Genomic DNA, 23,445 nt, shown 5'->3' with positions numbered 1-23,445 from the left:
GAAATTAAAAGAAAATATTTATTAATGGTTCTTGCCTGCAAAGCATGACTAAAACTAAAATGCTTCTCCTTTACAGATCTCACCAGTATGAATCTAAAACTATTTATTTTGCCTTATACTATACAAAACTCAACACCCTGTAAAGTATGAATTATTACAATAACAGGAATAACTGGCATTTTTGGTATTCAAATTACATGGTTAGAAGGATTTCTGAAATATTTGGGTTGATTTTTTCTGTTATAATTTTATTCAAAAATAAGGTTTACAGATGAAATACTGGTAATTCTTTTTCAAAAAATTTACCTAGTGGAAATTTTTCCTTAATCAAAATATTTACCTTAGTCATTGTAGTTTGTATAGTTTGATGACATAATCTTTTAATATATCTAGTTCTGGTGTTAAATATAAACCAATATAATGATAATTTAATAGCCTTTTTCAGTGATGAGAACAGAAATCATAGCCCTTTTTACTTTTACGTTTTTGAGGAGTTTTATAGATTGTCAATATTAGAATATCTTTTCTTAAAATAACAGACATATACTAAATTTTATATTTTCTTTAAGATTCTTGCATTTTAAAACAAAGCATGAGACTCAGTTCTAAGAAACTTCTTAGAAGGACCAAAACTTAATAGAAATCACTCAGAATAGATAAATCATGAAGGATTCCAAAACTTAGTATATATAAATAACCATAGAGTTGTTTCTTATACCAATTTCTTTATTTTGGAATTGTCCAAAGAACAGCATCTTCTGGGAGATTTCAAGCATTTTCTAGCTCACTGGAGCGATAGCACAGCGGTAGGGCATTTGCCTTGCGCAAAGTCAGCCTGGCCGAGCCGGGTTCAGTTCCTCCGTCCCTCTCGGAGAACCTGGCAAGCTATGAAGAGTATCTCGCCTGCACAGCCAAGCCTGGCAAGCTACCGTGACATATTCAATATGCCAAAACACAGTAACAACAAGTCTCAAAAATGGAAATGTTACTGGGCCCACTTGAGCAAATTGATGAACAATGGGTGGACAGTGACAGTGGACAGTGGTGAGAAAAACATTAGACTGATTGTCAAGTGACCATTTCTGCTGCTTACTCCAACTGCCAGCACCCTAAAGAAAATTTGTTTTTTTTCAATTCGTGGCAAATCATGTTTCAAGTCTGTATATGATTTTGACATTATCTGAAGTCATTTATCATTTAATTTTCCATGAATATGATTTGTCTTAAATAACCTTAAAAAATTCCTGCTCTGGCGTTTGTTTTATAAACTGTTCAGTCAGACAGCCAGCAAAGTCATCTTAATCCTGTTTGCAATGTATAGGTAGGGAATAACACCCTAGAACTGAGTAATTTCAAGTTAAGGGGAAAAAAGAATCAAGTTTCTTTTTCCTGAGCAGCAATCAAAAGTTACATCTTTTTCATAATAACTATTTCAAGTTGTTCAGCACTTGTAAATAATACTATTTCAAAGAAGACATACCTGATAGTCTTTACATAACTGATGAGGCATATTCTTCTTCACTTGACATTGAATTATCTTATTTCTTGATCCTTTATGAGAAAAAATAGAACAGTTTAAATCATCCCTGTTCATGAGAAGGAATCACAGAAGAGATAGAATTTATTCCTTCTCTGTATTTCCATCAGAAACAATGAACTTAAAATAACAGCGCAAGTTAGAAAACAATTAATTTAAGTAATGCCTTTAAGCTAATGGAAGAGCAAAACTACCAACAGAATTTTATACCCAGCTAAAAGGTATTTCAAAACTGAAAATAAAAAAAGACATCAAAATTACAACACCAACTTGAACTACAAGAAAATCTTAAGAAATCCCATAAAGAAGACAGATGTAACACCAATAAAAATCTGAATCTATATAAAGAAATTTAAGAAAACATATCTTATAAGTATAAAGATAAGTCATAAGTGATATGGTAAATAAATAGACATGTAAATACAAAATATTAATGTAAATGTAGAAGTTTTATGTGTAATAGATGCAACATATGAATGATTATTAAAAGAGAACATTATACTTTATTTAATGTTTAAATAATAAGAAAATACAAAATTGACAAAAGCAGAACATTTACCAGAACTCAGAATAAAAGTTATACAAATGAATATGAATTGAGGTGAAGTGAAGAGGATTTTAATAGATATGAGGGAATTAATATACTCAGAAGAAGGGCTTTCATGTACATACACAATAAAAGATAGAGTAAATTTTTGCATACTAGTTATAAATTTTGGATATGCCAGGTCAACTAAATACCTGTCAAACTATCTCCCATTTGTTCTGCTTTATGCAATTTAAAGGATTTTATGTGATCAAATACCTAATATTTAGGCTCATGCTGTGTGTTTTTTATTAGCTGAATTTTGGAAAAACAGAAAAACAGCTGAAGTCATAAACACTTCCAGCCAGCTCCTTAAATCATAGAGGCATAAAATGGTTCAGAGATCAGAGCAGTTCAAACTACAAATGTTAGTAACTCACTAAGTCTGGTTTTTAATTACCTAAAAAAATATCTTGAATCAATGATAAAGGTAAAGGTAAAGGCCCTCCCGTTGATCGTCGATTTGCTCGAGTGGGCCCAGTAACATCTCCATTGGAGACTTTGTTGTTACTGTGTTTGGCATATCGAATACTCTCGGTAGCTTGCCAGGCTCTCCGAGAGGGGCAGAGGAATCGAACTTGGGTCGGCCTTGTTGGCCCCTTGTAAGGCAAACACCCTACCGCTGTGCTATCGCTTGAATCAATGAATGCTATCAAAAACAAAATGAATATAACATTAATCATAGAAAAATTTAGACACTTGACACCTTTCATCCTAGAAAAGTTCACAACCTCTGGGTCTGTTTTTCATCACACTTAACCTGAGGAATCAGTACAGCAGTACGTTTGAAAAGATTCACTGGGAGAACGTCAACCACTTAATTTGGACAGGTAGATATTAACAGAAAGGAACAACTGCATTCTCTTATTGCAACCAAGTCACTTCTCAAGTTGCTGTATTATTTTCTTCCAGTGATATGGTAGTAAACAACTCATTAATATACTCACTAAAGTCCAGGATTAAATCTGTCTTGAGTGAAATTTTAATAAATACTGAGTGAAAGATATACTATTAGAGATGTGTTATTTCTACAATTAAACTATAAATGTTTATTATTACTGATAAATTTGCTCGAGCAGGCCCAGTAATGTCTCCATTGGAGACTTTGTTGTTACTGTGTCTGGCATATCGAATACTCTCAGGAGCTTGCCGGGCTCTCCGAGAGGGGCGGAGGAATTGAAACTCGGGTCGGCCATGTTGGCCACTTGTAAGGCGAACGCCCTATATCAGTACCTGGGCTGGAGCGATAGCACAGCGGGTAGGGTGACCCGAGTTCGATTCCTCCGCCCCTCTCGGAGAGCCCAGCAAGCTCCTGAGAGTATTCGATATGCCAGACACAGTAACAACAAAGTCTCCAATGGAGACGTTACTGGGCCCGCTCGAGCAAACCGATGATCAACAGGAGGGCCTTTACTTTTTACTGATTAAATATTTATAAATTTTTCTAAAACACAGGAAACAGAGAAAAGCAAATACACAGAATCATGATAGGTATTGGTACTAGACCAGAGCTTTCCGTTGCTGTTCAAACTAAAGTATTGAAAAAGTATCCACAATCACTTCTTGATTCTATCGAAAAGCGAATCAAAGGAAGAACTGAGATATAAAAGAAAAAAAAGCTAGCTTACCAATGCATAGCTATTGTAACTAAGCATGATAACTATTTTATTATTATGAAAATAATGAAATATTTTCCTCCAAAGACTCAAATTTGTTGAGGTTTTTTTTTTAATTGATCCCATCACCTTTATTTATTTAGGAGTTGTTATTAGTATTTTATTATAAAAGTTTTCTACTGTCACTGTCACTGTCCTCCCATTGTTCATCAATTTGCTTGAGTGGGCCCAGCAACATCTCCATTGTAACAATTGTTACTGTGTGGCATATCGTACACATCATGGGTAGCTTGCCAGGCTTTGCCATGAGGGTGAGATACTCTTGGTAGCTTGCCGGGCACTTCAAGAGGGGCAGAGGAATTGAACTTGGATCGACCATGTAGGCTGCATGCAAGGAAAATGCCCTGCCTGCTGTGCTATCGCTCCAGCCCAAAAGTTTTCTACTAAAGTTTGGAAAACATTATATTAAAAGAAAGATGCATGTGACTTTGGAAAACATATTTCTAAGCACATTTGATGTTTATAAATTGAGTTTTCAACAAAATTCTATTCTTAATGAATTATCTCCAGCATAATTCATTCATAGTTTCATTGATCACTTGATCACTTGACATCCCTTTACTCATCAACTTGCTCAAGCGGGTGCCAGTAACGTCTCCATATGTCCCTGTCACATGCTAGTGTAGCCCAATGGCGTCTGTTTGTTCTAGGAACACAAAGAGCCTCAAACCGATTGTTCAGGGTCTTGACGAAGAAGTCTGACCATTGTAGGTGGGCGGCCATACAATCTTTTGACATCCCGTGGAATCCAGTTGGTAATGGCTCTAGTCCAGCAGTCATCTACAATTCGCATTACGTGTCCAGCCCATCTGACATTCGACGTTTTGGCAAACAAGACAGCATCCCTGATTCTTGATCATTGATGAAGGTCGGAACTCCGGATTCTTTCTCTCATTTGAGTGAAGCATGATACTCCAAGCATAGTACTTTCAATTCCTCTTTGGGAGACTCAAATAGTGTTCTCATTCTATTTCCTTGGGACCCAGGTCTCTGAGGCATATGTAATGCAGAAAGAACAATGGAATTGAAGAGATGTGCCCTGAGCCGGAGGTTCTTCGTTCTCTTAGCAATTTCTTCGATGCTCTTGAAGGCGTTCCAAGCTGCTCTCATCATCCTGCACAACTCGGGTGCTAGGTCATTTGTCATGTTGACTTCTCGACCTATGTACACATAACTGTTGCATTCAAGAAAGCCCCAAAGTTTTAGCCCAAAGATATATATGTCTGGAAGTTTTTTCAGCTTGAAGTCTCTGTAGAGATTATTCATTTTAAATAAATAAATAAATAGATAGATAAATAAAAACACCTTTACCTAAAATTAATAAATCACAATTTGGGGTACTAATTTAAAATGCAACATTGTCTAGCACTACTAAACTACAAGTTAGGAAACTATTAGAAAATATAATCAATTACTGAGTTTAAAATTTTGCTGAGTTTAAAATTTTATTAAATAATGAAACTGGAAAGGATAGAAATCTCTCACCTAACTAGTAATTGCAAAATGAATGGATTTTTTTCATACCTCAGAGTAATCTAAAATGTTATGTGAGGTATAAACTACCAATTTCCAATTTAGAAAAATTGGTAATTAACGTTTTAGATGAACTATTAGTAAGAAAATATAATTATGCTGAATTTAGGAGAAAATATATGAGATTTCCCTTTTCTCAATAATGTATTGCTTAGAAGTTCTACTAGAAAATAACAAATTTAACATGCATTTAGTAACATATGCAGCTTGTCAAATTTATATTTAAATTCTGCTATTTCTACTCTAAGCAAGCTCTTATGAAACAGGAAAAATGTCTATGTTTAAAATTCTATGCATATCTAAATAGTAATTATCTTGATCAGTTTCTAGTATAAAACTTAAACACCATGATGTTACTGCAACAGCCACGGATAATCTCAATGAAACAGTTTATAACAGACAGAATCTTAAATAAATAGCAAGAAAGAAGATGAGTCTATTCTTAGTAACTTTTTTAATTATTCACGTTGTAGTATTGTACTATAGAGTATTGATAAAAAAACACAAAATTAAGCTTTCATTAAACTCTTTAATAAAAGTATTTTGGCTTTCAGTGATTTTTAAAATAATAGGTTTGGGCACCAGAAAATAGCACACGCAATAAAAAATGAGGAAAATAATAAAAAATTGTGAAGAGATTTAATTAGAAATCCTGTGTCAAGATGGAAGATTGTCATGCTCATATATTTCATTTATTCTTTACATATAGTCTTAAAACAACAAATTATTTATTTTGTCTATATGTATTTTTTTTCTTAGTGCTAAAATTTTGTTTGTAAATATAGTTTCCTTACCAACTTAAGTTCTACAGAAGGGAAAACAAAATAAAAACCTTCCTAAGAGAAGATGACTATACATTATGTTTATAAATTTCTGTAGAGATTTAAAATGTATGTATAACATATACTTATACAAAATATATATACAATACATAATATATTTATACATAAAATACCAGGCTGGAACAACAGCACAGTGGGTAGGTTGCCTTGCACGCGACTACCCAGGTTCAATTCCTCCACCCCTCTCAGAGAGCCCAGTAAGCTACGTAGAGTATCCTGCCCACATGGCAAAGCCTGTCAAGCTACCCATGATGTATTCAATATGCCAAAAACATAACAACAAGTCTCACAATTTGTTGTCAGACGTTACTGGTGCCCACTCAAGCAAATCGATGAACAATGGAAGAACAGTGCTACAGTGCTACATGGAAGAGCAGGTGTTTACATATATGGATATATCCATATGTGCATATATATATATATATATGTCTTTGTGTCTGTGTGTGTATCTATATATGTAAACATTGGCTCCTTTATCCTGGTATCCTATGGTAAACTCTGCCGTGCGGGCAGGATACATTCAGTAGCCTGCCAGTTTGTCCAAAGTAGGAATGAGATAATAAGATGTCATAATAAGATATCGCAAGGCAGCAAATGTGGCCGCGTGGTTCCGGGAGCTGGTTTTTATAGTCTCTGAGTCTTGGCTGTTGATGGGATTACACAGCGCCAGGAGGCCAGTTGGTGGGTGTGACCCCCGCCTACTGGAATTTGGAGGATCTGCGTGGAGGATGCTCAGCCCCGATCTGAGTAGGCTTGGAGATCTCAGTCCCAGGACTCCCATGCCTTTGTTCCTCTGCCAGTACCTTCATGTGTGTGGAGAGTGGTCTCAGCATGGTGGTGGCTGGTCCTGGAGGTCTTTGGCTGCCGGCAGAGTCTGGCAAACTCCCCGTGGCGTACCCAATATGCCAAATACCAGTAACAAATGATGGGTCTCATTCTCCTAAAGAGCCTTGAATATAATCTCAGGGCAAGGGTGAAGGAGACGTTACTAGGGCTGGGGCCTGCTCGAGGCAATCGACGAATAACAGGATGATTTGTGATTTGTGATGGTAAACAAAGGCAAATGTGTTTAAAATGATAACAACAGGCACATATTCTTTCTTGTTATTTGTGATAATGGATTCTCAAACATAAAAAGAGATGGGATCAGAGTGATAGCACAGCTGGTTGGGTGCTTGCCTTGCATACTGCTGACCAGATTTATTCTGCAGGACCCCACAAGAGCTCCTGAGCATTCGCAGGAGTGAAACCTGATGGTAGAGGCAGGGATAAGAAGTTCTGAACACCACTGGGTGTGGTCCCCAAATAAACAAAATTTATACATATAACAACAAGTCTCATGATGGAGACGTTACTGGGCCCTCTCGAGCAAATCAACGAACAACGGGAGGACAGTGACCATGATTACAAAAAAGGAAAAAAGAAACCATAAGAGAATATGTTCTTGGTAATCCAGTGAAAGTTATGAGATATCAATTTCTTCTCTGAAGAGAAGTCTGCTCTTTAAGATTGAATGTCAGGCTGGAGCAGTAGTACATCAGGTAGGGCATTTGCCATGCATGTGACAGACACAGGTTCGATTCCAGCATCCCACATGGCCCCCACGAGTGACTCCTGAGTGCAAAGCCAGGAGTAACCCTTGAGTATCGCCGGGTAAAAGCAAATAAATAAATAAATAAATAAGTAAAAGACTGAATGGCAAAATGCAGAGTTAAGGACATGAATGAGTTTAAAAAGATAGGTTGGAATAGCACTCTTGACATACTGAATTATATGTGGCTTGTAAAGGAACACCAATGTCTACATTTCTAATAGCAAAAGAATAAAATAAGTTTTATTCATTAATAAATATCCAGGTGTGTTCACAGAGAGGCATGTATGGTTTTCCACAATTCCACTCTCAACCAGTATTTCCCAGAATTACCCGTTTCAAGTACTACATCAGGATGCTGAGCAACAAACAGTCAGGAGAGCTTCTCTGGCTCAGTGTTGGCTGGGAGTGATTTGGGGCTTCTGAGGACTAATGAGAAGAGCCCAAAAGATCTCCAATAAAATAATTTAGTACAGCTGCAAGAGATATAGTGTATATATAAGGATTAGTTTTGTTTCTATATATTAACAGAATTACCAGAAAGAGAAGTTAAGAGAGGAATTATTTACTTACACATTAAGCAGTAAAGTACTTAAAGAATAAATTCAAAACAAATAAATGGGAAGGCACTCCATGTTTACTTACAGATTGGAAGAATTAATAGTGTTAATATGTCAAAGTAATTTGAATTTTCAGTAAAGTAAAGTAAAGGCCCTCCCGTTGATCATCGATTTGCTAGAGCGGGCCCAGTAACGTCTCCATTGGAGACTTTGTTGTTACTGTGTTTGGCATATCGAATATGTCATGGGGAGCTTGCCAGGCCCTGCCGTGCGGGCGAGATACTCTCGGTAGCTTGCCGGGCTCTCCGAGAGGGGCGGAGGAACCGAACTCGGGTCGGCCATGTTGGCTGCATGCAAGGCAAACACCCTACAGCTTTAGAAAAAATTCCATTTTTTTCACATAAATAGAAAAACTTTTAAAAAATTTGTTGAATCACAAATAACCCATAATGACAAAGAAATCTTGAGAGATAGGAACAAAATATCACATATTCTGATTTAAGCTATTTTACAAAACTATAGTAGTCTGTCATACAGATCAACAGAGCATAAGAAGTAGTCTAGAAATAAACAAAGAGGAATATGTTTGCCAATAGCATCTAGGTAAACCTGGAGCATTATGCTAAATAAAATAGGCCACTCAGAGAAAATATAGAAATAGGGCATTTTATCAACACAAACTTGGCCAAGAGCATTGATTCATTCGAATGCCTAACAACCAAAATCAGACATTTACATTTGAATAGATGTGGCTCACTGCCTGCAGTTTCTATCTTCGTTGTCTATGCACCAACATCTCATTATGATGTAAGAGAAATCGAGAAGTTCTACATGGAGCTAGAGAAGTTCTACAAGATCATTGTGGGTGATTTTAATGCCAAGATAGGACCGAGAAGATCAACTGAAGAACTTCACATCGGTACCCATGGCCTAGAATGGAATGAACAGGGTGAGAGACTGTCTGAGCTCATCATGTCGACCAAGACCATTCATGGTAACTCACAGTTCCAGAAGGCAGAATCTAAACGATGGACATGGTAGTCTCCACAACGAAATTGACCACATCATATTCAATCGACGGTTTTGCCTGACTGATGTCGCTGTTGTCCCAAAATTTCGAATGGGATCGGACCACCGTCCCCTTCGTGCAAAATTCTACTTCACAGAGCAGGGAGAAAGGGCTGCAAAGTTCAAAAAGAGAATTCCCAGAATGACCACCAACTGGGAACTCTTTGGTACTATTGCAGCAACATGGGAAGATGCCATTGTTGACAACATTGATGAGGAATGCGATCGACTGGTTCAGCACCTCCATGAATGTGCTAGAGATAGCCATAAAAAATCGCCTATCTTCGAAAACTCTTGAGCTAATTGGCCAGCGTGGTTTGGCGCATGCATCAGGCAACCACAAGCTAACGTCCGAGCTCGCAAAGCAGTGCAGAGATGCGATCAAGGAAGACCTCAAAGAGAGAAGAGCAGAAGTACTAGTAGAAGCCGGGAAAAGTATTCGTAACGCCTGCCTGTCCTTCGTCGACTACAAGACCAAGATGACTGCCCTCCAACATCCTGATGGATCCATCACATCCTCCAGAATGGCAATGGAGAAGATTATCCATGACTTCTACTCAAATCTCTTCGATAGCCATGTCCACTTGCCGACATACCAAATTCCACAGGATGGATATGTCGTTCCCAATGTTCTCCCTTCCGAAATCTGACACGCCATTTCGTCTGTAAAGAAACAAAGAGCACCTGGCCCAGACAAGGTCAGACCTGAACACCTGAAGAACCTGCCGTCAGTACTCATCAATACACTGGCTCGGCTCTTCACTCACTACCTGTCTGAATGCAAGGTTCCGTCCCAATGGAAAACCAGCAGGTCCGTACTACTGTTCAAGAAGGGAGACATCTTTGACATTGGCAACTATCGCCCAATCTGCCTATTGTCTGTCATCTACAAGTTGTTCACTCGAGTCATCCTAAATAGGATTGGCAGAAAACTAGATGAAGGACAGTCATGTGAGCAAGCCGGGTTCCGCAAAGGATTCAACACCATCGACCATATCCACACGATAACCAAGCTCATTGAGGTTTCTCAGGAGTTCAAGATGCTGCTCTGTTTAACGTTCATTGATTTAAAGAAGGCCTTTGATTCTGTTGAGACAGAAGCGGTCATTAAAGCCCTAGCCAATCAGGGCATTCAAGCCCAATACATAAGGATCCTCCATGAGCTGTATTGTGGATTCACTACAAGGATATCACCATTCTACAAAGAAGTGATCGTTGATGTCAAGAGAGGGGTGTGGCAGGGTGATACCATTTCGCCGAAACTCTTCAGTTCCACCCTCGATAACATCATGCGAATACTGGAATGGGAAGGAATGGGAGTGAAGATAGATGGTCGGCAACTACACCACCTCCGCTTTGTTGATGACATTGTTTTAATAACACCAAACATCAGCCAAGTGGCACAAATGCTGGCTGACTTTGACTGTTAGTGTGGAAAGGTAGGACTACAGCTGAATCTTACGAAGACAATCTTTATGAGAAATAGCCTCGTTCCTGACGCCTCATTCACTCTCAACGGAAGGACCATCTCCGAATGCAACAGCTATGTGTACCTAGGTCGAGAAGTCAACATGACAAATGACCTGGCACCTGAGCTGCGCAGGAGGAAGAGAGCGGCTTGGAATGCCTTCAAGAACGTCGAAGAAATAGCTAAGAGGACGAAGAACCTCCGGCTCCGGGCACATCGCTTTGATTCCACTGTTCTTCCTGCATTAACATATGCCTCAGAGACCTGGGCCCTAAGCAAACAAGATGAGAACGCTATCCAGGTCTCCCAAAGAAGAATAGAAAGAGCTATGCTTGGAATATCATGTTTCAATCAAATGAGAGAAAGAATCCGGAGTTCTGACATCCGTCGGCAATCAAGAATCAGGGACACTGTCTCATTTGCCAAGGTGTCGAAAATCAAATGGGCTGGTCACGTAATGAGATTTAAAGACGACCGCTGGACTAGAGCTGTTACTGACTGGATTCCACGGGATGTCAAAAGACCGCATGGCCGCCCACCTACCAGATGATCAGCCTTCTTTGTCAAGATCATGAATGATCGGTTTGAGGCTCTTCATGTTCCCGGAGCGAACAGATGCCATTGGGCTACACTAGCACGTGACAGGGACAAATGGAGACGTTACTGGAGCCTGCTCGAGCAAATTGAAGACTAACGGGAAGTTAAGTGATAAGTGATTAAGGGCATTTTATCACTTACTGGGGGGAGGGGGGCAGGGAGAATACTCAGAGATAGAAAGAGTAGTTTAGCAATTGTTGAGGGTTACTGGAAAGAATAAAATACAAAAAATACAAAGAGGCTTTCTAGAGTTTTCAAATTTTTTAGTTATAAGATGAACGTATAACTTGCAACTTCCAAAAATTCAGTGTATTATATCTTTTTGTTGTTAGCACTGTGGTATTTAATAGAAATTTACTGATAAGTTTTCTCACCAGAACAACAATCACATAGTAAATATAAAAGATTATAAAATTGTTCATTGACACTATTATGGATCTTTTCACAAAATATACAATAATAAACCATCATTATGTACACTTTAGATGTTTTACTAATAATATTGATTAAAGAAAAATTTTAAATATGAAACAAGTTTTTCTCCATTATTTTTTAAAGTTGATTTGTAAAAGTAATAGTTAGAAAGATAACTTCAGTAGATCTTATTTTAATTTATGTTTGAAAACTTCTGTTGGAACTACCCGTAAAATAAACTAACTACCCTTCTATTAAATGTTAAATAAAAAGCTTCTTTATATTTTTAGCCATAACCAGTATTTTACTCTTATATACTATGCTTTTTTAATTTCTTTAGGTTTGGGGGATAAACTCAGCTGTATTCAGGGCTTATTTCTGGCTCTGTGCTAAGGGGACTGCTTAGAACAAGAAATAAAAAATATATATAAAAATAAAAACACAAATGCTAAGGGCACTCCTTCGTGGACTGTATTTGTTGCAGGTGATAGAACCCAGGTTAGCCATGTGCAAGGCAAGTGCCTTATCTGCTATCTCTCTCTCCACTTCCCCCAACACAGGTTACTTTTGAAAATAGTACAAAAACAATTTAAATAGGAAAATGACTACTTATGAAGTCTATCCTCTAAATTGGTATTTTTCAAATTTTTTTCTGAACATGGCCACCTTCCAATATGCTTTTCCCCTCCCCTAGTACTTGACGCCCTAACCACATTATCACTTGATCACTTGACTTCCCGTTACTCATTATTTTGCTCAAGTGGGCATCAGTAACGTCTCAATCCATCCCTGCCGCGTGCTAGTGTAGCTCAATGGCGTCTGTTCATTCTAAGAACATGAAGAGCCGCAAACCGATTGTTCAGGGTCTTGATGAAGAAGTCTGACCATCTGGTAGGTGAGCGGCCACGCCGTCTTTTGATGTCCCCTGGAGTCCAGTCAGTTACGGCTCTAGTTCAGCGGTAGTCTCCAAGTCCCATTATGCGTCCCACCTATATGATTTTCAACACCTTGGCAAAAAAGCAGCATCCCCGATTCTTGACCGTCGAGTGTGGTCAGAACTCCAGATTCTTTTCTCATTTGAGTGAATAGTGATGCTCCAACCATAGCTCTTTCAATTACTCTTTGGGAGACCCAAATAGCAGCGTTTTCATCCTGTGTTTGTAGGGCCTAGGCCTCTGAGGCGCATTTAATGCAGGAAGAAAGTTAGAGTTGAAGAGATGTGCCCGGAGCCGGAGATTCTTCGTCCTCTTAGCTATTTCTTTGACTCTCTTGAAGGCATTCCGAGCCCCTCTCTTCCTTCTACACAATTCAGGTGCCAGGTCATTCATCATGTTGACTTTCTGTCCTAGGTACATATAACTGTTGCATTTGGAGATGGTCGTTCCATTGAGAGTGAATGGAATGTCAGGAACAAGACTGTTTCTCATAAACATTGTCTTTGTGAGATTCAGCTGGAGTCCAATCTTTCCACACTCACGGTCAAAGTCCGTAATACAGCTCACGGAGCATCCTGATGTATTGAGTATGAATGCCCTGATTGGCTAGGGCTTCAGTGACCGCTTACATCTCAATAGAATCAAAGGCCTTCTTTAAATCAATGAACGTTAGACTGAGTGGCATCTTGCACTCCTGAGAATCAGGTTGGTTATCGTGAGGATATGGTAAATCTTGCTGAATCCTTTTCATAAACCGGCTTGCTCACATGGTTGTCCTTCATCTGATGTTCTGCCAATACTATTCAGGATGACTTGAGTGAACAGCTTGTAGATGACAGACAATAGGCAGACTGGGCTATAGTTGCTAATGTCATGAATGTCTCCCTTCTTGTACAGTAGTACAGTCCTGCTGGTTTTCCACTGGGATGGAGCCTTGCATTCAGACAGGTAGCGCATGAAGAGCTAAGCCAGTGTATTGATGAGTACTGATGGCAGGTTCTTCAGGTTTTCAGGTTTGACTTTATCTGGGACAGATGCTGTTCGTTTCTTTACCAACGAAATGGCGTGTGGGATTTTGGAAGGGAGAAAGTTGGGAATGACATATCCATCCTGAGGAATTTGGTTTTTGGGCAGGTGGACGAGACTATCAAAGATATCTGAGTAGAAGTCTTGCATAATCTTCTTCATTGCCCTTCTGGAAGATTGATAGATACATCAGGACTTCGGAGGGCAGTCATCCTGGTCTTGTAGTTGGTGAAGAACAGGTGGGCATTACGAATGCTTTTCCCAGCTTCTGCTGCATCTACCAGCACTGCTGCTCTTCTCTCTCTCTCTCTCTTGAGGTCTTCCTTTATCACATCTCTGCACTGCTTTGAGAGCTCAGATGTTCGCTTGTGGTTGCCTGAGGCATGTGCCAAACCACATTGGTGAATATGCTCAAGAATTTTCGAAAACAGCCTTTTTTTGTGTGGCTATCTCTCTTGGCGTTCTTTGCACAATAATGGAGGTGTTGAACCAGTCAATCATATTCCTTGTCAATGTTGTTAACGATGGCATCTTCCTATGTTGCAAAAATAGTGCCAAAGAGCTCACAGTTGGTGGTCGTTCTGGGAGTTCTCTTCTTCAACTTTGTAGCTCTTTCTCCCAGATCTGTGAAGTAGAATTTTGCACGAAGGAGACGTGGTCCAATTCTGTTTGGAATTTTGGTACAACAGCGACATCAGTCAGGCAAAACTGTCGATTGAATATGATGTGGTCTATTTCATTGTGGAACAGTCCATCAGGAGACTCCCATTTCCAACATTTAGATTCAGCCTTCTGGAGCTGTGAGTAACCATGGATGGTCTTGGTCGACAAAACGAACTCCGACAGTCTCTCACCCTGTTCATTCCATTCTAGGCCATGGGTCCCCATGTGGAGTGCTTCAGCTGATCTCAGTGCTATCTTGGCATTAAAATCACCAACAATGATCTTGTAGAAGGTGTGGTTTTCTTCATAGAACTTCTCCAGCTCCATGTAGAACTTCTCAATTTCTCCTTCATCATAACTGGATGTTGGTGCATAGACAACGAAGATAAGAACTGCAGGCAATGAGCCACATGTATTCAAGTGTAATTGTCCAATGCGGGTTGTTAAGCATTTGAATGAATGAATGCTCATGGCCAAGTTTGTGTTGACAAGGACACCGACAACTCCGATGCCTCTTTTGTCACATGTTCCGAGGCACAGGTCTCTCCAGTGTCAAAAATGATGTGATGTGATTGATTCCTTCTTGTCTTGTTCAGGCCAATGATGTAGTACTTGATCTTTTGTGATCTTTCGTGCTTGTAACATCAGGTCCTCGATGGATGCATCTGATGCCAGCTAACGTGCATTGAAACTACAGATAATCATTTTTGTCTTTCTTCATTTTGGCAGCCTAGTTCGGCCTTGAGATTTTATCAGCCTTTCCTTCCTCATCCCTTTCAACGCTGCCATATTCGTGACTCCTTCAGGGTCAGGGGAATGAGACCCATTGTAATTACTGGTTTGGCATATCAAATACACAATGCTTGCCAGGCTATGTCGTGCAGGCGGAATACTCTCAGTAGCTTGCCAGCCTTTCCGAGAGGGATAGAAGCATCATAAGACACTTAGTACCCATCCTTCAGTATTGCCGCACCATATATGATAGGGTTCACCCTATTGAACCATGGGAACCGCATCATGTGGAACCCAATTTAAATGATTTTCATTCTTTATTCTATTTTATTTTTTTTTCAATATTTTGGGAACCAAGCTACCCTTGATGTATCCAGTATGCCAAACACAGTAACAACGAGTTTCAAAATGAAGACGTTACTGGACCTGCTCAAGCAAATCGATGAACTATGGGAGGATAGTGCTACAGTACTATCTTGGGAACCCTTGTGGAAGCTAAAGGGCCCTCAATTGAGAAATGATGCTCCAGAGAATCCAATTATTCAAGTATATAATGCGGTTATTTTTTAAATTTTAAATTGAATATTCATCTTTTTCTTTTTTCTTTTAACATATAAAACAGTCTTTTGAATATTGTTCTAATAAATAATTGCTTTCTATGTTTAGTTTTCTTAACCAAATGGCATTTATTTTTTTAGAGACATGAATTTATTAATTTCTTAAATTTCAGACATGCTACAGTTTTAAAAATTATGCATAATGACCAAATGGCATTTAATATGCTTAATATTATGATAAATTTTCTGGTTAAATTAAACTTAAAAATCACAAACTATTTTGCCCAGCTTTATAGTTCCATAGTTTTAGTGAAACCATGAAATTGGCAGTATTCTGTGCAGAAGTGCTGGCGGGCCGCGTGGTTGCCGAAGAAAAAAGAATTTCTGCCTCACCTGTCCAGATTCCAAGCATGTCCACTGTCCATCTCTCCAAGACCAGGGGTGTGCCCTGTTGTTGATGGCACTCTGTGATGAAGCCTGCGGTGATCTCCTGGCTGGAAGGAGGAGCCCTGAGGTTGGGGAGGAGAGGAGTGTGTGCGGTTTCAGAACTGAAACCGCGGCTTCAGGATTTGGCATTACAGTACTTTGATTTGGGAATGGGGTCCGCAAGTACGAGTGAGTTGGAAAGCTGCCACCCCGAGTGGAATGTCTCTGATCCTGCACTGTATGATAATGTCTCGAGTGATCAATCCTGCCCTCCACCCCATGAGGACGACGAGACAGGCGGGATGTCTTCTGAGGGTGATCAGAATGGTGAGAGCTACCTCACTCTGAAGATGCCCTCTCCTGGAAAAAGTTCCTTGGAGTGTGTTATTCTCAGTTCACAGACAGAAAATTCCCAGGTGGGGCACCTGCTATGGAGAGAAGCACTGTTTATAGTGAGTCCCTCACAGCAATATACCCTCAACCACAGTCACCGTGAGCAGAACCCATCTATGTGTAAGGAATGTGGGGGAGCCTCCCCATTTTCTCAGCACTGTGGTGTTCCCTTAGAAAACCACAGTGGACAGAATCCCCAGAAAAGTCAGCCCCGAGAACAGAGTGTGAGTCAAGAGTTACTCCATCACGACTTTATGAATATAAATTCAGGAGCGAAACCTTTTGCATGTGAAGCATGTGGGAAGGCCTTCGATCAATCATCACATCTTATTATGCATAGGGGAATTCATACAGGAGAGAAACCTCATGAATGTCAGACATGTGGAAAGGCCTTTATTCAGACCTCTAGTCTTAATAGACCTCTGAAAACCTATAGTGGAGAGAAGCCTTATATATGTCAGGAGTGTGGCAATGCCTTTACTCTATCCTCAGGCCTCAGTATATATAGAAGTATTCATACTGGAGAGAAACCATATATGTGTAAGAATGTGGAAAGTTCTTTACTCAATCCTCCGGCCTCAGTATACATAGGAGAATTCACACTGGAGAGAAACCGTATATATGTATTGAATGTGGGAAGGCCTTTGCTGTAGCCTCAACTCTTAGTGAACATAGGAAAATTCACACTGGGGAGAAAATATATATATGTAAGGAATGTGGAAAGGCCTTTGCTAGACCTTCAAAATTTACTGTACATAGGAGAATTCACACTGGAGAGAAACCGTATATATGTAAGGAATGTGGGAAGGCCTTTGGTGCAGCCTCAAGTCTTAGTGTACATAGGAGAATTCACACTGGAGAGAAACCGTTTATGTGTAAGGAATGTGGGAAGGCCTTTGTTGTAGCCTCAACACTTAGTGACCACAGGAAAATTCACAGGGGAGAGAAACCATATGTATGTAAGGAATGTGGAAAGGCCTTTACTAAATCTTCAGGCCTCAGTATACATAGGAGAATTCACACTGGAGAGAAACTGTTTATATGTAAGGAATGTGGGAAGGCCTTTACTAAATCCTCACGCCTCAGTATACATAGGAGAATTCACACTGGAGAGAAACCGTATATATGTAAGGAATGTGGGTAGGCCTTTGCTGTAGACTCAACTCTTAGTGAACATAGGAAAACTCACACTGGGGAGAAACCATATATATGTAAGGAATGTGGAAAGGCCTTTGCTACATCTTCAAAACTTACTGTACATAGGAGAGTTCACACTGGAGAGAAACCGTATATATGTAAGGAATGTGGGAAGGCCTTTCCTAGAGCCTCAAAACTTACTGTGCATAGGAGAATTCACACTGGAGAGAAACCGTATATATGTAAGGAATGTGGGAACACCTTTGCAGAAGCCTCAAGCCTTAGTGTACATAGGAAAATTCACACTGGAGAGAAACCGCATATATGTAAGGAATGTGGGAAGGCCTTTGCTACAGCCTCAAAACTTACTGTACATAGAAGAATTCACTCTGGAGAGAAACCGTATATATGTAAGGAATGTGGCAAGGCCTTTGCTGGAGCCTCAAAACTTCGTGAACATGGGAAAATTCACACTGGAGTAAAACCATATGTATGTAAGGAATGTGGAAAGGCCTTTGCTGGAGCCTCAAGACTTACTGCACATATGGAAATTCATCTCAGAGAGAAACCTCATCAGTGTCAGACATGTGGGAAGGCATTCACATGGTTCTCTTCCCTTACTCTACACATGAGAATTCATAATGGAGAGAAGTATTAGATATGTCTGGAGTGCGGAAAGGCCTTAACCTCATACTCACAATTGACTGTACATAGGAGAATTAACAGTGGAGAGAAACCATATATATGTAAGGAATGTGGGAAGGCCTCTGTATGGCCTCAATACTTAATGTATCCCTCACACCTTAATAAACAAAAATATATACTGGAAAAAAAAAGAAATTGGCAGTATTTCAGTTTTTCTTCAGTTATACTTTGAGCGTTTTACTAATTTCACTCCTTATTGTTGATGAATTTGTTAATCCTTCTGGATTATAATTCTGATTACTGAACTAAAATGTCACCTTAGCAAACTTTTGGGATGCCTAAGTAATTCCAAGACAGATAACTTTGTGTACTGTTGTTCTCAATCATTTTTTTTTTTTTGGAGGTGAAGCACTCATTAGGAGGCATCGCATTTCACAACCGGTTCCTCCCCTATCTACTAGGGGACTCTGTGGTGCCAGGAATCAAACTATAGTAGTGCTAGCAAAAAAAAAAAAAAAGAACAAAAAAAACCCAAGCTTTTCAGGAAAGCTTGTACCTTTTAAACTATCTCCCACTCTTCCATCACTGTTAATATTCTTTCAATAATTGTTCATGCTATCTTTTTTAAAATCATTTTTTGAATTTGAATTATTCAAATGAATAATTTATTTAATTTTGTGCTTCTTCAGCTCAAAACCAGATTCTCAGGCATGGAAAGCATGCACTTTATTATTGGGTTACATCACCAACCTTTCATTAAGATTTTAGGGCTCCACTCTTTCACAGTATTTTTCCTTATCTCTGTGGCCACTTTTATCAATCATCTTTGCAAGAATTCCTGCGTTGGAGACTCTGCAGATAGTATAGTAGGTGAGAGTTAATTCTGGTCATGAATTATCCCATGTACAGAACCAACAATAAGCCTGACAAAAGTTAAGTATGGCCTCAAATAAACTAACCAGTATTTATCCTTTTGAAAATAGTTCAAAATAGTGTTTTTGCTTTCAACTTGCTCATTTTTAAAAAATGCTTTCTTTGTCTGGAACTTGTAGCTTTAAGAGAGGTTTTTAAATTTCCATCTCCACCTGAAATTCTATTCTCTACTCATCAATTTTTCATTCCTATTTAGAGGTCTAATATGCATTTTAATCCTCAAAATCCTTTTAGTCTAAGGTTTTGTACATATACCTGTTGACTTTAAAATATCTTTAATTTTAATGTGTAATATAGCATGAAAAATAAAATACTTCTATAATTTTATCACTTTCATTCCTACTTCTACAAACCAAAGTGTTAATTACTCTCTAGTCTAGATTATTTAATAGTCCTTTAATTTGTCTGATTTCAGCCTCTTTTGTTTATAGCCATAGTCTTTTCTTTAGTATTCAGTGCAACAATATTAATTTAGACATCGTATTTCTAAGTTTCTTAATTTGTTGTTGTTATTGTTCTGTTTTGGGGGTGGAACCAGGGAGTGCTCAAGGCTTACTTCTGATTCTCTGTTCAGAAATTACTTTTAGCCATTCTCGCCATTCTCAGGAGAACATACAGGGCTGCTGGATTAGAACACAGGTCAGCCTGGTACAAGGCAAGTGCTTTGCCTGCTGAGGTCTATCTCCAGAATTCTACCTTTCTTAAATTCTCCAACCCTTTTTTATCATCAGTTCTCCTTTATATAAGGTTTATGCTTCACACAAAAATCCCATTCATTTAAAAAACAAATCTCCTTTTATGCAATGTATTACAAGTACTTGGCCTATTTTCTGTATCTGAAACGTGTTTAACATATATTAAATATGTTAATATTTATGTGAATGTGTTCTTGTAAATAAATGTCTTTCAAAGAATATGGGAAACACAAGTCTCATGCTATTCTTTGATCCATAATTCTAACTTAAATAGCATCAATGTCCTTCCTTACTCAGCAAGTTCTAAATAGTCATTCCTATTTATTTGCTTTTCACATGACACCTTTGTGTTCCCCCTCCAGCCCCCCAGTACTACTTATCACTATCTGTCATCATACTGTTTGTTTTAGTATCTTTATTGTCTATAATCATTACTAGAACATAATTTTCTAGAAGATTAATCGTTGATTGAAGGAATGAATAAATGCATAATCTTGATTGTCCCTGCTTGTTTCACTAATTTCCTTTGTTAATTATGAGCCTGCATAGTCTTAATGAGTTAAATATTCTACCCTGAGATCAAGATTGAGTAACTTAAAAGAAACATGGGAAAAACTATTAATAGTACCTTTAGATTTTTATATGACTTGTGATAGCATTGTGACAAGTAAACCAGAGGAAGTTTTGTATTGTGTTTATAGAATGACTAATTTTTAGCCCATTTTAGCAATAAAGATTGATAGAAAATGTATTGTGTCAAGATAGGATGGTCACTTTGTAAATAAAAACTTTAATGATAAAAGTTGGACTGACAGAACTTTTGATTTTCAAGGATTGTATGTTTAACCAGAATATTGAAGACTATTGTGTAAGTGTCAAATAAATAGTGCTAAATGCAAGTATCTGAAGAAAACAGTTGCTGTGCCCAGGTAGTTTTCAAGAATCTTTATGCTTTGGGCATAACTAAGCTGCTATACAATATAATTAGCATGTTATTGATACAGAAACTTTCAATATCAAATAGAAAAATATTGAAATTAAAAATCCATAGATTAATAGTCTTTATAAATAAAATTTACCTGGAGAAATATAATGTTTGCTAGCACTGTCTGAAATTGACCATTAGAGAGACTAGATAGTTTCTAGCTATCATTATCAACATGATAGAGGACTTAGACAAATTAACTCTGGTGTTCCAAATTTCAGTAAGCAGAAAAAAGTACAAATATCTCTTGTGCAATGTTATATAATCTGATAATAATCAGATTTCTTCTACTCTAATTTCCCAAATAAAGTATCTATATATTTGTATCTGATATTGGTTTTCTATAATTAAGACCGTTTAAGACTTCTTTCTGCCACGCATTAGGATTATATAAATCCCTCCCAAAAATTATCATGTGCTTTGATTGCTAGACTGCATATATCAACAGTCAAAAAGATAGAATTTTCCAAAGCTTATATGTACATTTCAGGCCAACAGTATCACCGCTCATTTTCCTCTTCAATTACAACCTTATTTTATTTATGAAGACATAAAAAGCATACGTAACTAAATTAGCTCACCAGGATGAAACTTTTGACATGGCAGAAATCATTTTGTGACCACAGCAATAACCCTTACTAGATTTCTTGAAAATAATTCTATCTTTCACATATGTTTCATCTTTCCTAGATGAGTCAAGACTACATAAAGTCTGTCCTTTATTTAATCTAATTAAGTACATTATTGGGAAAAACCAGACATGATTCTTGAATACTCATTTAAAAGATTGCATTTCTAAATACTTATCTTGTACAAATAGAGTCTGCACAGAGCTAATAATGCAATTCTTTGACCATCATCTGCTAAATGAAATTTAAAAAAAAATGAATCACAGGGTTAGTCTGGCTATAACACTGGAGTGCTATGCAAAGAATGTATAATGGTCTTGCTTATTTTTATGAGGTAAATTGTGTGCTTCTAACACTAATACCTTGAAATATTAATCCCTGAGATTAGATTTTGACTTTATTTGGGAAATAGGACCTTTAAAAAGATAAATGAGTTGCTAGGAGACTTCCTGAAAGTGTCCTTAGAAGATACGATTTGAATACAAAGACAAAAGCTAAGAACATGTTCTGAGAGAAAAGTCCCCATATGAGGACAAAGCAAGAAGAGCATTGTCTGCAAATCAAGAAACACAGGCCTCAGAAGAAGTTGTCACATAACTTTTATTTTAGACTTTCTCTTTTTTTAATTTTTTTTATTATTGTATCACCATGATATATAATTAAGAGCTTTCATGTGTGAATCTCAGTCATACAATGATCAACACCCATCCCTCCACCAGTGCACATTCTTAAATTATTTTAGACTTTCAACTGGGATAAAGTTCATGTCTGTTTTGCGATCCATCTAGTTAGTAGTGTTTTATTCCAGCAGCTCTAGTGAAGCCAGACTGTGGTAGCTAAATGAGAAGAATGAGAAGTAGAATTGCAATATGAAAAGCAAATTAATTACCTCAAATCATATGATTGTTGACAATCACACTTGAATTGGTTAATACTCTTCAATGGGAAAATTAAAGAACAGAATCCCGCTAAGATATCAAGATTTAGTAGACATTATCACGAATTTAAACAGTGAATCGTTGCAAGCAGATGGTCCAGTGTAGCAGTGTGTAAAGCTTGTGACCAAGAAGTTATGTTTTCTTAAAACAAAATTCAATTTAAAGCATTTTTTTATTGGTAGTTCACTAAGTTTATTTATCAGAACTCTCAAAACTATCAGTCTTTCTCATAAAATATACTATCTTCCCTACACATTTATAGTTCTTGGAGAAAAAAAATTGCTGGTTAATAAATAGTAAAGAAAAAAATTGTCGATAACTATTCAAACTAAGTGTTCAATTTTTTCACTACTATTGCAAAAACAACTTAGCTTCTTTATATATTGAGGGTTGAAATGAGCAAACAATCATGTACCTTAACCTAGGTCCTCATTCTCAGCACAAGAAAAGGGTGTCAATGCCTGAAGTTCTGCTGAAAGTGGCATCTGTAAGTAGGGACACCTTTTGCAATTCAGTTTCCCAAGAACAATCTAGTCTTTTAATTTTTAAAATGGTTCCAATATATCAACAATAACTCTGATTAAATTTTAAAGAGTTACTATCTGAAATCACTTTAAATTTTGATGATATAATTTTCATTATTGTTCAACATCTTATTCAACATTTTCTGTCATTTCCATGTAGCCATTTTCACTTCACCAGTCATCTTTCATGTCATTTTAACATACTGCCTGTAAAAATTTTTAATAAAGTGTAAGCACATAATAATATAAATGTGGGTCCTTATATTTATATTATTTTTATACTTGTTAAAAGTAATTAATTGTATCTATATTCTCCCGTACATTGGAAAATATGCTTTTTAAAAAAATTGTGTTG

This window comes from Sorex fumeus, unplaced genomic scaffold, assembly GCF_029834395.1.
Source record: "Sorex fumeus unplaced genomic scaffold, SorFum_2.1 ptg000098l, whole genome shotgun sequence".
NCBI classification, from domain to species: Eukaryota; Metazoa; Chordata; class Mammalia; order Eulipotyphla; family Soricidae; genus Sorex; species Sorex fumeus.
This window is presented reverse-complemented; position numbering follows the sequence as displayed.